The sequence below is a fragment of the Lepidochelys kempii genome, chromosome 1, assembly GCF_965140265.1.
Source record: "Lepidochelys kempii isolate rLepKem1 chromosome 1, rLepKem1.hap2, whole genome shotgun sequence".
NCBI classification, from domain to species: domain Eukaryota; kingdom Metazoa; phylum Chordata; order Testudines; family Cheloniidae; genus Lepidochelys; species Lepidochelys kempii.
The window spans coordinates 106,242,757-106,259,020 of NC_133256.1; the positions used below are offsets into that span (position 1 = coordinate 106,242,757).

Genomic DNA, 16,264 nt, shown 5'->3' on the forward strand with positions numbered 1-16,264 from the left:
TGAAGTCCCAAAGGTAATGTGTTTCATGTGTGGGGAGCTAGGGCATGTAAAGAGACATAATCTGGCAAGGATTTTGAAACGGAAATAGAGAGGACCTCACTATGGGGGTATGAGAAATAATGTAACTCGACAAATCTAAGGTATGAAAGTCAAGACCGGGTTCTATCACACGGTTCACTGTCCCCACTGTTTATCAGGGATATGGTGATGTCTCCTTTACCCACCGGGCAGGAGAGTTTCAGAAGTTTAAAGGGCCTGATGCAGGAGTCTTAACCCAACAAACAAACAAAACATTCAGAAGAACCCCAGCACTTGCAGGGAAGAAAGCAAGGACCCTAGTGAGGAAACTTGGGGGAAGGTCCCAAAATTCCCAGCATCCCAGGGAACACGTGGGGCAAGAAAACTAATGAGATGATGGAGAAGTTATTCAGTTTAGAGATGCAAATGTGGACTTTCCAGGTAAAATTATTCAAGGAAAGGGTGCAAGTCTAGTAACTAACCAACAGGCAGATAGGGCTAGTAACAGATAGTGAGAGAAATTACTTACTTGGACCTAGATGCAAGGGCTGGCTGAAATGCTCAAAAGGGAGCAGGGTCTTCCTCAGGAAAAAGCCAGAGTTAGCACCTGAGAGGTCCATCAGTTAAGGGTGCAGCTCTAACACTTATAAGGGCAGATGATGGCTAAAATACTCCAGGCTTTGGATGACTGCACATCTGAACAAGGTGTCAAAGGCCAGAAACCACCTGACTGGGATGGACCATCACAGTGGTGGCCAATACATAAGAGCAGAGAATCTTGATTTTAGCAGGGAAGCAGAGCTCAAATCAAAAAGAAGCAAAGCAGCAGCATGACTGGGGATAACTGGTTTAGGAAAGCAAATACAGGTTTAAGGCCAGTAGGAGATATGATGATGTCCAAATACAGATCTTCCCTCCCTCCTTTAGAGGTGAGGGCAGTGCGGCTGGAATAGCTATAGACTCAGAGTCCAAGAAATGCCAGGCAAATGGCTATTAGATAGATAAAGGGAAGAGGGAACTAGTTAACAGGACAAGTTCCCGGGAACTGAAACAGGAGGAGCAAGGGCTTGACCTATTGATGGAAGCCTTTTGGAAAGGGCAGCCAGACAGGTTTAATCAACCAGCCAAGGGAAGAAGTGAAAGACACTGAGAATGGGGATAGTGCAGTGCCACATTGAAACAGCTGCTACACCGGGAATAGAAGAGAGCAAACAAGCTATACGACCAACTGTGAGAGATCCAGGCCAACAGCCAGACTCAAGCACCAGTCCTTCGCCAGTCGTGCAGCTACTTTTGGAAGTGGGGCTAAAATCAAAGATGGAAAAGGAAAGAAAAGAGGTTGCTAAAGGAGCAACTGCAAAGTCTGCAGGTAGCAAATCAGGCTGAGACCTCCTGGCTCCAAGAAGAGCTGGACAAGGAGGAGCTAAAGGAGAAGCAAGAGAATTTCCAGCAACTACAGATGAGAAGGAAGCTGTTTAGATTGACTGTACAGCCAAGATCAAGGAGATCCAGCAGAGGAAGGATGAAGAGCTGAAATTTCTGCTGTTTTATAACCTGAAACTGCAACAGGATCTACAGACAGCTACATAGAATGTCTCTAAAGTGCAGGGCTAGCTACAAAGTCAGTGAAAGGAACATGAAGTGGCTCTGAAAGACCTCCAGGACCAGATGCGGCACTGGAGACCCAGCAGATCAGTTTGCAAGAGTAGAATATAATGCTCAGCCTGGGGCTTCAGCAGCAACAGAGCGAGAAAGAATTGTTCATGGGAAAATGGGACAACCTCAACACCCAGCTACAAGAATCATTCTGATCCAATAACCAGCTCAACAAATAACCAGTAACAAATTGAGGAACTGAGAGGACAGAGGATGATGATCCAGGAGAGAGCAGGGAGTTGTAATAAGCACACAAGCATGGACATTGAAGTAGAAAGCTTGCTGACAGTTGACCAGGAAGCTTACGTCCCCACAAGGGAGTGGGGTAAGTATTCAAGTACCGCACCATACACCAATACAGAGGCTGTGTCAACCATAGAGGCTGTGGTGATACAGTAATCTCTGTGGCTACCCAAAAATCTCAACAACTAACAGAGTGCAGAAAATTAGAAGACAAGGTCACTGCAGCTGATAAAGTCAAGGAGGAAGTCATGGCATAACTCAACCTTATAGAGGGCCAAAATGCACTATTCTTGTAGGAGCTAGAGAAAATAAACTCTTCAATGGACTGAGGTTCTGGCTCAATCCATAAAGTGAGAGCAAGAGTCAGCCCACCCGAGGATGAAGAAGGAGGGCGACAAACAACAGTACTTGCTGTTACAAAAGGAATTGAGGGAACTTGATGAAAAGTTAAGACCAGTGATAAAAGAATCAAATTACTAGAAAGTGAGAAGGCAGCCCTCTGGGTGAATTGAGCTCTGGGGAATGTCAGGCACAAGACAAACAGGCTGAGGCAGTACTCAGATCTCAGGAAAGGAAAGCTGCCAGACCAACAAGGGAAAATGGCATGCCCAAGAAGGAGCCACAGTGCAAGAAGAGGAGCTGATGCTCCCCCCCGAGACCACAGATTTGGAAACCTCAATACACAGTTCTAATCAAATGGGAGCTGAAAAGAAGACTAGCCTATAAGCAAAAGTGAACGTTTCAGGGGAGAACAACAAAAATGATTCTCCAACCGGTAACATCACACACAATGTGATGTGGGTCCAAGAGGCTCAGAAATGGGCTTTCATAAACTCTTTAATGAAGGCCATAGGAAAAAAGATGTGATTTGGTAATAATTAGAAATCCTAAGATGGAATTGAATTGGATAAAAAAGACTTTGTGTCCAAAGGCTGTGCATGTGAGTGTCTCCAGAAGGCCATTCCCAAAAAGGCAGAGAAGCCGTCTTGCACAGTGCTGTTGGTTACCGTCAATGCTGTTGGAGGACTAGAATTACAAGACATGCAACTTATTTTGAATGACATACTGAATACTACATGACTTGTAGTATTGTCATATTCACTGATGAGACAAGAAAAATGGTTAAAGGGCTGGCAGACTTCCTTGAGGCAGCCAAACAAGAACTGCCCCCATGCTGGAAGAAATGATCAAAGGAGGTAAATAGGCCAGTAGCCCTATAAAAGATAGTCAATGGGATCACCCTGCTTGAACCCATATAGGCATGGGCAGGTAATGAATTGTACCCAGGGAAGGGCAAAAGTCATGGAAAAAAAGGAAGGGATGTTATCCTTGGACAAGACCAACACCCTGGTTCCTTTCTGCAGTGGGAGGCATGTGACAGGGTGTAGCAGGCCTTTGTGGCCTCCTACTGGAGGCCCTGATGCTCTGCTGTACCTCACCTCTGGAGCCAGTTCTCTGAGAAGAAAAGAGCAGCCAGTATTTCATCTGAAGGCTTGCCTAGAGAGGCATCCTGGGAGCCATTGAGATGTGGTCCTCCAGCCACTAGAAGGGCTAACAACCAGCAGCAGCCAATCAAGGCCTAGCAGGGTGAAAAAAAAGGAGCTGCCTGCTGCTCGCAAGACAGTTCCAGGCTGGAACCTGTGGAGTGAGGAAGAATGCTGCTTAAGTGTATGCACACCTCGTCCCCCTTTTGGGAGTGGATCAGGGTTGTGAGGGCACCATGGTTGCAGTCTACCAGACTGTCCTTGCACTCAAGATAGTGTGGCCCAATGGCCAGAGTCCATGTGGCTGCCACCAAAGGGAGGTGGCGGCTGTGGTAGGGGAACACTGGCCCACCCGAATCCACTGGGTCCCAGCTCAGGGCCCTGTCAGTGGCAAGTCCACCCAGTCAGCAGGGATTCTACTGCAACACACTGACTTTACATGGGTGGGAGATACCACTCACTCCGCTTCCAAGGGCCCCTTCCTACTGTGTTTCTTGAAGCTGTAGTCCATATGTTGTTGGGGTCTCTGGGTTCCCTGGCATGGGTAGCTCTCTGGAACTCTGACTTCCACCAATCAACTTTAGGTAGCAGGTCTCCGGTCGAGTCCTTAGGATCTTTGGTTCCTGCAGTCAGGGGCTGTAGCGGCTCTTAGCCTGGAGCCTCCACCAACCATGCTTCCTCCTCAGTGGCCTGCCCAGACTGAGCTGAACTGCTCTCCTTTCTACTAGCACAACAGTTGGAGCATGCCCAGCATGGTATGAGGGGTGGGATTTCCTCCACCCATAGTGTGGGATTAACGCACACCCCATCACACTAGGCCACAGCCAAATCGTAGGGTCTGTTTGTGGCCACAACTGAGGGTAGGGACCCTGCTGAGTTGATTGTGGAAAAAGAATTAAGCCCAGAAGGGTAAAAAAGGGTTTGGACTGTGTGACCTGGCCAGAAGACCAAAGCAGACAAGACCTGTATAGGCTGACTGACAGCCTGCAGGGGGCACCTGGAGCTGAAGAAGATGGCAGCACTGCTGCAGGTACCGGGGGGAGAGGACACCCAAAGAAATGAGTGCAACCTACCACATGATCAAGCCATGCTGTTTTTGTCCACAGAACAAATAATGGAGATGCTCTCTGATAAGCAGCTACAGTAACTCCTCACTTAAAGTCGTCCCAGTTAACGTTGTTTCGTTGTTACGTTGTGGATCACTTAGGGAAGTTACGCAATGCTCCCTTATAACATTGTTTGGCAGCTGCCTTCTTTGTCCACGGCTTGCAGGAAGAGCAGCCCCTCCTCATGTGGATTAGAACCGGGGGGGGGGGGCGGAGGGAGTGGGGAGCAGCAGCTTTCCACCACCCCCATCAGCTACCCTAAATTCCCTGTAAGGTACCGTGGCTGGGCAGCTGCCCATCAGCAGTTCAGGTGGCCCTCCCCCCACTGCCTGCTGCTCCTGCCCTCTGCCTTCGAGCTGCTCCCTGGAGTTTCCTGCTTGCTGGGGGAGGGCAGGAGAGGGGTGCTGATGTCAGGATGTCCCCCTGCCTCTGCCCCCCGCTCTGTACCCTCTCTTCACAAAGCGAAGGAGGGGGATAGGGCTCCGGGACAGAATGGAGGGAGCTTGCTGGAAGCTGTTGCTTCCTGTCTGAACTGATTGATCTGCCTAAAAGGGCAACATACTTGTAGTGGCATCACTGTACTTAAAGGGACAATGCATGTCTCTCACTCATGCATGCACCCCCCAGCACTTTGGAAAGTCAGCACCTGTGCAGCCATGCATATGCTCTCAGGAGGAGGGAGCAGTACGCTCCAGCTGGATAGCGTGGGCTCATCATCATGTTCAGTTTTTGCAGGGAAGTGTTTGCAACTACTGCCCTGCATCTATTGTGTTTCCTCCCTCCTGCCTCAGTCCATGCTGCCTTGTAGAGTGTGAGACTACGTTAACAACAGCATATTAACCCTTAAGGGCTCAGGCAAGTGCTAGTTCATCATTCAGCAGCAAGGCATTCGCTGGGAAATATTCTACCCTCTGACTCCACCACCTCAACCAAGCTGCATAATCATTCATTGCTGTGTACAATATTAAACTGTTTGTTTAAACTTGTTTAAAACTTATACTGTATATATATATGTCTTTTGTCTGGCGAAAAAAATTCCCTGGAACCCAACGCCCCTATTTACATTAATTCTTACGGGGAAATTGGATTCGCTTAACATTGTTTAGCATAAAGTCGCATTTTTCAGGAACATTACAACGTTAAGTGAGGAGTTACTGTATTATATATTTTGTTTTATCCTTATTGTTCAATGTGTGGCCCCAAGCCTTAAATGTACTGCACACTATTCAAATCCTGCTCTGAAGACAGAATTATTATTTCCTCATGGACTTTCCTATGGCACTCATCGTTACAATATCTGCGTGCTTCACAAACATTAACAAATTTATTTTCATAACAACCCTATGAGATGAGGTGGTGGTATTATCTCCATTTTGCATATGCAGAATGGACCCACTGAGACATTAAGGTCAAAAGTTTCTACTAATTTTGAGTACTCAGTTTGAGATGCCTGGGGTCTGTTTTTTGTTTTCCCAGAATACACATTCTTAGCTGACTGATCTGGGGCCACACATTGAACCAGCTTTCTCCACCATGAATTACATGCAGCTAAACTTCCAGGCTCTGATTCAGGATTGTTACTTCAATTTTATACCACTTAGTTGATTTCAGTGTTTGGAATAATATGGTGGTGAATCAGGTCCCTTAACATATACTAATATGTAACTTACACCTGGTTACACATCACCTCTGAATTTGGCCCAGTGACTCTTACTGAGTCTGAGGGAGTTTAAGATGTCATCATTTACATGCCAAGGTGCCAGAAGACAAGGAATGTAGCAGGAAAAGTGGCTAATACGTTGTTGTTAGTAGCTGTAAGTTGAAATAGGCCATCTTACTGCAGTTTTTTCAGTGAAGTTACACCTGATTTATTCCACTGTGAGAAGAGGATCAGGCCCATTGTATTGATCTGTAGATTAAAACCCACTCAGTGATTTTGTGTATCTCTATGGAAGAGCATTTGCAGCAATATTTACCGTCTCTTGCACTGTTTAAACATGAATGAACAGTGTAAATATCAAAAGCACCAGATTCTCTTGAGATGTGACTTTATAACTGACATTTATGCAAACAGGGACAAATGCAGCTGGTTTGTAAACAAAACTTTAAAAATTAGGTCACGACCGGCAAGATTTTAGGTTGTTTAGAAACCTTAATGAAAGATGTTTTGTTACGAGGTCTGACTCACGTCAAATTATCATAGAAGATGCACACTGAGGTGAAACAAGAACTGAGAATGCTTGACAAAATTACAGCCAATAATTCAATGTGAAGGAAGTGAGTAAGAGCCTCCAAAGTAATACAGTGGTTTGTTATCACAAGTGATTCAACATATGAGAAAGGACCTAAATTTTACATCAAACAATAACATCTCATATCCATTTTGGCGACTTAGTACAGTTGTGCTTTATACAATAGAAACAGGACTAATTTGCTCATTTCCATGCCCCAAATATTCTGAGAAACAAATGTTAAGGCTGCTTCATGTTCCTTCCCTGAATGTGAATAAAATAAGTATATACATTAGAAATAGGGCTGTCAAACTATTAAAAAATTAATTGTGATTAATCATGAGATTAAAAATGTGATTAATCGCAGTTTTAATCACACTGTTAAACAATAGAATATGATTTATTTAAATATTTTGGGATGTTTTCTATATTTTCAAATATATTTCTATTGCAACATAGAATACAAAGTGTACAGTGTTCACTTTATATTATTATTTTATTACAAATATTTGCACAGTAAAAAGATAAGATAATATTTTTTCAATTCACCTCATGCAAGTACTGTAGTGCAATCTCTTTATAGTGAAAGTGCAACTTTAAAATTTTGAATTTTTTTACATAAATGCACTCAAAAATAACACATGTAAAACTTTAGAGCCAACAAGTCCCATCAGTCTTACTTTTTGTTCAGCCAATCGCTCAGATAAACAAGTTTGTTTACATTTAAGGAAGGTAATGTTGCCTTCTGCTTATTTACAATGTCACCTGAACGTGAGAACAGGTGTTCGCATGGCACTGTTGTAACTGATGTTGCAAGGTATTTACGTGCCAAATATGCTAAACATTTGTATGCCCCTTCATGCTTCGACCGCTATTCCACAGGACATGCTTCCATGCGGATGATGCTCATTAAAAAAAACTGTGCCTTAATTAAATTTGTGACTGAACTCCTTGGGGGAGAATTGTATGTCTCCTGCTCTGTGGTTTTACCCACATTCTGCCACATATTTTGTGTTATGGCAGTCTTGGATGATGACCCAGGACATGTTGTTCAATTTAAGAACACTTTCACTGCAGATATGAAAAAACACAAAGAAGCTACCTGTGACAGGTTCCCCCCCTTCGGGGTGCCACCTAGGACTTGAGGTATCACTGAGCCTGCTTGACCCACCAGCCTAGGCTCCCTGTCACCCTGTAATGCTGCGACAAACTGCAGACGCTCCCAGTCTCACATTTTCACCAGCACACAGGTAGGGACACATCCAGCTGCAGAAACACACAGACACTGAAATCAGCTAAGGAATTACCCAATACTGGAGTGCATACCTGCCTCTAGAAGGTAAACCCAAAATTGTGCTGTCTTGCACTGCACAGAGAACTGTACAGCGTAAGCTCATGAAATTTGCCCTCTCCCTCAATGTGGAGAGGGATATATACAGCTTTCTAACCCAAGTTATGATTTCTACATGCACTGGTTTTAGACAAAACAGCACAAGTTTATTAACTACAAAGATAGATTTTAAGTGATTATAAGGGATAGCAAATGGATCAAAGCAGATTACCTAGCAAATAAAACAAAAACTCAATCTAAGCTTAATATACTAATTAAATTGGATATGAACAGCAAATTTTCACCCTAAATGTTGTTCTAGGCAGTTTGCAGAGAGTCTTGAAGGCAAGCTGCACTTGTTTGCGGCTTAAATCTCTAGATATTCCATTCACAGGCTAGACAACCCTCTAGCCTGGGGTCAGCCCTTCCCCCTAGTTCAGTCCTTTTGTTTCTCAGGTGTTTCCAGGAGTCCTCTTTCTTGGGCAGGGAGTCAGTGAAGAACGAACCATGATGGTTTCACTCCCCTGCCTTAAATAGTTTTTGCATATGGTGGGAATCCTTTGTCTCGCAGGTTGATTCCCCACCCCGAGTCAGTGGGAAAACACTAGTAGTATCATGGAGTCCAGTACCAGGTGACTTGGTCACATGTCCCTGCAGTCATAACTCAGAGGCTGTTTGAGGCAGGTGGGTGATTAGCATCTTCTGAAGCCTATTGTTCTCCCAAATCGCTCTTCCCAGCTAGCCATTTAGACTGGTTGCATTCTGTCTAGTGGGCGTTCCCCAAGTGTAAACACATTTGTAATAGATGCATAGACAATATTCCTAACTTCAGATACAAAAATGATATATGCATACAAGTAGGGTAATCATATTCAGTAAATCTTAACCTTTCCAATGATATCTCACGTGCCTTATCTTGCACAAAATACATCATAATTTTGCCATACTCATAATAATATTACTATGAAGAATATGGGGCATAATGCTAGATGTTAGATTTCTAAAGATAACTACAGCACTCAACCCAAGGTTTAAGAATCTGCAGTGCCTTCCAACATCTGAGAGGGATGAAGTGTGGAACATGCTGTCAGCAGTCTTAAAAGAGCAGCACACTGATACAGGCTCTAAAGTTTTACATTGTTTTGTTTTTGAGTGCAGTTATGCAACCAAGAAAAATCTACATTTGGAAGTTTCACTTGCACGATAAAGAGATTGTATGAGGTAAACTGAAAAATACTATTTATTTTATCTTTTTTACAGTGCAAATATTTATAATAAAAATAATCATATAAAATGAGCAATGTATACTTTGTATTCTGCATTGTAATTGAAATCAATATATTTGAAAATGTAGAAAAACATCCAAACATATTTATAATAAATTTCAGTTGGTATTCTATTATTGTTTAACAGTGTGATTAAAACGGCCATTAATCCCAATTAATTTTTAATAGAGTTAATTTGTTTTGAGTTAATTGCTTGAGTTAACTGCTATGAACTGACAGCCCTAATTAGAAAGGACATTTTTCACCCTAAAAATGTGCCTTAGTGCACAGCTGAAAAATGGAGACTGATAGTCCTCATAAGTCAGGGTCTTAAAAAATAACAAAATCCTGTAGTTGGTTTAAAGATTCAGGATTCCTATTTCTTCTCTTCTCTTCTCTTCTCTTCTCTGTAGGGTCTTATACCTCCTTCATCACAATAGTATCTTGAAGGTCTTCCTGTAGTACATTAAGTAATATCACTAACATCTGCCACACATGGTTATTCTTTCTTTCATCTTCTCCCCAAGGTAGGAATGGTGTATGCAGTTGAGTGTTTGTGTTTGGTAGGGTTATTTATCTTTTTTTATATACATACTGCTATGAATTTATATTAGAGAAGGCAGGGCAAAGAAACACACCGTGGTTTTGGAGCAGAAAGTGGTGAGCTTTCTGGTTGTTCTTAGTTTCTGAGGAAATTCAAGGACCATCACAAATCTCACCATCTTCTGATTGAAAAGCAAGGTGCATTTCTTTGATCTTGCCTTCTGTAATACAATCACATAGTGTGTACATAATAAATAACCCTACCAAACCCAAACATCAACAGCTTCCAGCAAGCCTCTGAAAGAGCTCCATCTGCTTACAGATGAGGTTTACCCTTATAGAAGAAAGTTCCGTTTTCCCTGAGAAGCAGAGTTGTCGGTCACATTCTACATAGAATCATAGAAATTTAGGACTGAAAGAGACCTTGATAGGTCATCTAGTCCATCCCCCAATGCTGAGGCAGGACCAAGTATACCTAGAGCATCCCTGAGAAGTGACTGTCTAACCTGTCCTTAAAAACCTCCAATGATGGGGATTCCACAACCTTGCTTGGTAACCTATTCTGGTACTTAAATTTTTCTAACTTTAAGGGTAATTTCCTAATAGCTAACCTAAATCTCTCTTGCTGCAGATTAAGCCAATTACTTCTTGTCCTATCTTAAGTGCACATAGAGAACAATTGATAACCATCCTCTTTCTAACAGCCCTTAACATATTTGAAAACTAGTATTGGGTCACCCCTTGGTCTTCTTTTCTCAAGATTAAACATGCCCAGTGTTTTTTACCTTTCTTTTTAGGTAAGGTTTTCTAAACTTCCTATCATTTTTGTTGTACTTTTCTGGACTCTCTCCAACTCGTCCATATCTTTCTTAAAAGTGTAGCTACCAAAACTGGAGACAATACTCCAGCTGATACCTCATCAGTACTGAGTAGAAGGGAACAATAGTATTTTTCGTACCTGCATCACATTGCTGGTTCATATTCAATTTGTAATCCACTATAACCCCCAGATCCCGTTCAGTAGTACTATTGCTTAGTCAGTGATTCCCCAACTTGTAATTGTTTGTTTGATTTTGTTTCCTTCCTAATGTAGAGCTTTGAACTTGCCTTTATTGAATTTCGTCTCACAGACTTTAAGGTCAGAAGGGACCACCATGATCATCCAGTCTGACCTCCTGCATATTGCAGGCCACAGAACCTCACCCACCCACTCCTGTAACAGTCCCATAACCTCTGGCTGATTTACTGAAGTCCTCAAATCATGATTTAAAGACATCACGTAACAGATATTCCACCATTTATACTAGTTTAAAGCTGAAAGTGACCCGTGCTCTAAGCTGCAGAAATCTTGTTGAATTCAGACCAATTCTACAATTTGTTAAAGTCATTTTGAATTCCAATCCTGTCCTCCAAAGTGCTTGCAACCTGTCCAAGTTTGGTGTCATCCACAGATTTTATAAGGATACTCTTCAATCCATTATCCAAGCTATTAATGAAAGTATTGAATAATATCAGACCCATGACAGACCCCTGCAGAACCCTACAATATACATGTTCCCTGTTTGATAGCAAACCCTTGATAGCTACCCTTTGAGTTCAGTTTTTCAACCAGTTGTTCCGCCCACCTTATAGTTCATTTCAACTAAACCACATTTCCATACTTTGCTTATGAAAAAAGCATGTGGGACAACATAAAAAAGCCTTACCAAAAACAAAATATATCACATCTACTGCTTCCTCTCTATCCACTAGGCCAGTAACCCTGTCAAAGAAGGAAATTCGGTTCATTCAGCATGATTTGTCCTTGACAAACCCATGCTGGCTATAATTCCAAGCTTTAGGTGATCTTTTAGATATGCTGGGTCCAAGTCATTGAGTGCCTTGAAGATAAGGACCAAGAGTTTGAACTTGACTCAATAGAAAATCAGTATAGAAAGCAGAGGACAGGCTTGATGCACTTGTGGTAGCCCATGTTGTTGAAGAGATGTTCTGCAGCATTATGTACTCAGAGTTTCTGAAGGATTAATGGTTCATGCCATGGATATCGCATTGCTATAGTCCAGCTGCATGTATAATGAAGGTCGTCATTGTGCTCCAGGATGGTAAGCAGTCTACCAGTCATGTGGAGATGGTAGAAAGTGCTACTCCTAGATCCTGCTCTGTGAGAGTTTAATGTAAGTAAGGAGTCCAGGACCACTCATAAATTACAGTCTGGTGAGGTCCTGAAGTTCCATAGCTGCCTAATGGACCTCACAGTCTGAACTTCCACCTTCCCCAAAGCAATGCAATCCCAAAATGTTTCTTCTTGCTCCCCTCAAGCCCTATCTAACACTGGGAAGACCTTCTAAAATTGCTCAGGTGCCCTACTGTTGTTTCTCAGAGCATCATTCTGTGTATTACCTTTCTGGGAATATGCTAACTATAATCTGAAGCAACTGCTATTTGTTCTTTGATGGCTACAGCATTCCCACTTGGCCGCAAACTTACCACCACCAGTGAACAGGTCCCAAAAGTGGGAATGCATCCGGGTGACTCTCAAAGAACAACAAATTAAATGTTTCTAGCAAATTAAATGTTAAATGTTTAATGGAAGTTGGAGCTGGCCTGATAGACTATAGTAGTTGTTTATATTTATTCCTTAGTCACTGAAGAGACTGATTGCACAGAAATGACACCAGATGATTTTAGTATTGCCAGAAGTTAATTGAGACCCAACGTGGACATTTCAGTATGTTGGCGGAAAAAATGTCTTCCTGAGTCAGTTGACACCTGGCTGTCATGGATATAAGGAAGTAAGCCAGGGTATTCAGCTTCTCAGAAATCTGAAAAGAAAGTCAGCAGTTAAGCCCCAAGGAAATCAAGTCTGACAGTTTCCTACTTCCCTGTTCCCAAGCCTCACTTTCAGAAAGAAAGCCATTATTTCTGAGAGTAAGTTCCATAGAATTAAAGCATAAGGACACAGCCTGATTCATGAGATGAAGCAGAATTTATTTTCCCCTAAATGTTTGTCATTACAGCATAGGAAACAATGTGTTACAAGTACTGGTGATTGGCTAAAAAAATGGTTTCAGGTCTCAACCACTTTTCAGAGTATTATTTTTTGTTATACAAAAAGTGAAGAGAGTGGAGCCAAAACAGCTCTCTGATATATTCTCACAAAATGGTTCAGCTCTAATCCATCAAACATTATTTTGTCTTTTGAAACAGCTCTGCTGAAGACAGCATGGTCTTTGAGAGAGAGAGAGAGATGCAGTTTCAAAGAATGAATTGCTGAAAAAAGGACCAAATGTCCACACTTACAATACAGAGTCTGCTTGCTGACTTTGTAGCTACTGACTAGGTCAAGTGATCTATGAAAGGGAGTGGAAATTTCCTCGCTGTGTATAGGCATAATTTCTACTGGACAAAAATAATACAGTACATCTTTGGTTTAGAACTCTATTATATTTCCTTAACTTTATACATTTTATTTCACACACGGATTAAAAAAACATATTTCACCTTATAGAAGAATAGTGCACTGTTAGGTTTGTTTCTGAATTCCATTAAGCTGCATTAACAGGATGATGTTTTTGATTCATGCTGATCAGAAACCTGATAGTTCTTAACAGTTCTTCCCATATCTGGAGATGAGCAAACCAAGATGATTAATAGGCACATTTATCATTATTTAAGTGGATTTCTTAAAGTAGTTGAATGAGGTTGGTTTTAGTTTTGACTGCCTAAATAAGGCCTGATAATGTTGGCATGTACAAGTGTTCGGCATCACTGAATGTTTAACTTATTAATTAATCAGATTCATATTTTCTATTCCACTTTGGTGGAACCGCAGTCACGTAATGACTCTGATTCTTGGGCCTTTCTGTTCAGGCCAGATTCCCTGTGCTGTCGATCTGTGTTAGAGTAGCAGATCTGCAGTAAATGCTGTGCAGCAACAGTAAAACGGGGGGCCAAAACACAGGCCAGGATCAGCATAATGGTTTTCAAGACACATCTCTTTCTTCCACCATTGTCCCCTTTTTCTTACTGTACCAACAGTAGGCTAGATGACTGACATGCTGGCTCTATGTCCTGTGCTGGCTGTATGACCCCAGTGGGTTCATCCTCTGTGGAATGGTTTAAATCATGGCTTTAGGTCAAGATTATGTCACACGTGTGGCACAAAGCAGCCATACAGCCCTGAAGTATCTGTCCTAACATCTCTACTTAGGGAAAAAATTGTGATAGTGATTTTGATTGCTAATGGCAGCTTTAGAGATGAAGTCAAAGCTTGGCACCGCCAGTGGGAATTTTTGCACTGAAATCCTTATCATTATAACTATTACGTTTTATATATACAATGAGAAACTTTCAGTGTAAATGACTTTAAAGGAAAACAACAAAAAGGAGAGGGGGAGTTTCCATGAGAGTACAGTGGGCCCAATTCTCCACTGCTTTGCACCTTTTCCAATAATTGACACTTGTGAAAAAATGGGTGTATAATTCTTTCAAATCAGAATGGAATAATTTTATAACTACTTTTCGCTCCCTTTGCACATAAATGACTGCACAAGATGCAAGACAGTACATGTATGGATCCAATGTGTATATCTTCTGTAAGAGGTTATATCTAAATTGAACAGAAATGGTGGCTGCTTCTAGGACAGTGGTTCTCAAAGCCAGTCCGCCGCTTGTTCAGGGAAATCCCCTGGCGGACTGGACCGGTTTCTTTACCAGCTGCGGGCCACAGGTTTGGCCGATCGCGGCTCCCACTAGCTGCGGTTTGCCGCTACAGGCCAATAGGGGCTGCGGGAAGGGTGGCCAGCACGTCCCTTGGCCCGCGCTACATCCCGCAGCCCCCATTGGCCTGGAGCGGCGTACCACGGCCAGTGGGAGCTGTGATCGGCCGAACCTGCAGACATGGCAAGTAAACAAACCGGTTCGGCCTGCCAGGGGCTTTCCCTGAACAATCAGTGGACCAGCTTTGAGAACCATGTAGTAGGAGACAGAGGACTTCCAGAAATGCAGAAGTGCAATACCCAAAACACACAGTCAGAACAGTTACATATGCAGCTTTAAATCCATTACAATGCACACTGTGACCAACACCCCACTCAACTCTCACCTTCTTTGACTTTTCCCCATATGTTCATCTACTGCAGCCTAAAAGCAACCCAATTTACTGGGAGTAGACACCTTTGTTTATGCCCCTTGATTGAGACTGAGAAGGAGGTGTAGTATCCAAAAAATGCTTTACTTTTCTGCACCTCTCTTCGTGGATGTTTGTATGGAACCAACTATTCATACACCAGTAAGCAAAACCAAGACAAGATTTATTAAAAAGAGAGAGCAAATAGAATTAAAAGAAAAGAAACAGTGCTTACTGTATTTAGGTTTACACTTCGAATGAGCAAAATAAATAGTCATTCTCAGAATAGTTACAGAGAAGACAGAGAAGTGAATGATTAGTTTACATCTCATAAAAGCAGTTCTCTCCTCTGACTACTCTTTAGTCAGCCTGCTTGCGGACCATCTGTTTTACCTAATCCATCCTTCTGGGTCAGCTTGCATGTCCAGACATGTTTCCTTTGAACTAGGCCTGCCACACCCCACACCACACCAGTCTTATCCAGTTCTGTATATGCACAGTAGGGTCTTGGTTCACTGCCCACTCCAGGAGATGGCTCAGCGAGGACACAAAGTCCCTTAATGATGCTCATTGGTTGTCCTCTAAAGGTTCAATGATCCAGCCCAGATGCTGCATTTCACAGAGCAGTCTGCGTACCTCTGCCCCAGCCAATTTCTGTATCATCTTTTCAGACAAACAGATTGGGGTTTTCTTCAACACAACACCCATCCCCACATCTACATGCTAAATTTCCGTTGTGAATTAGGGACCATACCATCTGTCATAAACACTTACAGATCCATACCATCTGTCATAAATACTTTATCAGTAGTTATTAAATGCTTATGTTGCACTGAAGTTTATGTTGAAACTAGCTGCATACTTTACTGAATATACAGTACTGATATTATCCTGTATACAAAACAAGTTTAATTTAGAGTTAAGGTTTTTGGAGTGCATTTCCTTTGAGTGCATAATCAATAAAAAATAATATCTGCATTTCATTTTAACTTCAGTTTCTTTCTTTTCTTATTTCAGGGAAGGTTTATAGTTACATTATAGTTGGTCTGTTTCTCCCTCTTTCAAAGGTTTGACTACTGTTTCCTCTGATAAGCAAAATATATAAGACCACCAATATTACCAAGCTCACCAATAGAGAGTTTTTCCATTAACTCTCAATGGAGCCAGGATTTCACCCATTATATTTATAACCTCTTGGGTTTTTACTGGCAGCGTTTTGACTATGGCTCTTGCATTAAATTTATGTTTGTCTTTCATCTT

The 16,264-nt window shown here is 42.2% G+C and overlaps 1 protein-coding gene across 8 annotated transcripts in view; it reads left to right on the forward strand.

Annotated features, from left to right (window-relative positions):
* The window catches only part of MYO16 (myosin XVI), a 607,668-nt gene that overhangs the window by 366,440 nt on the left and 224,964 nt on the right, over positions 1 to 16,264 (forward strand). The window lies entirely within an intron of this gene.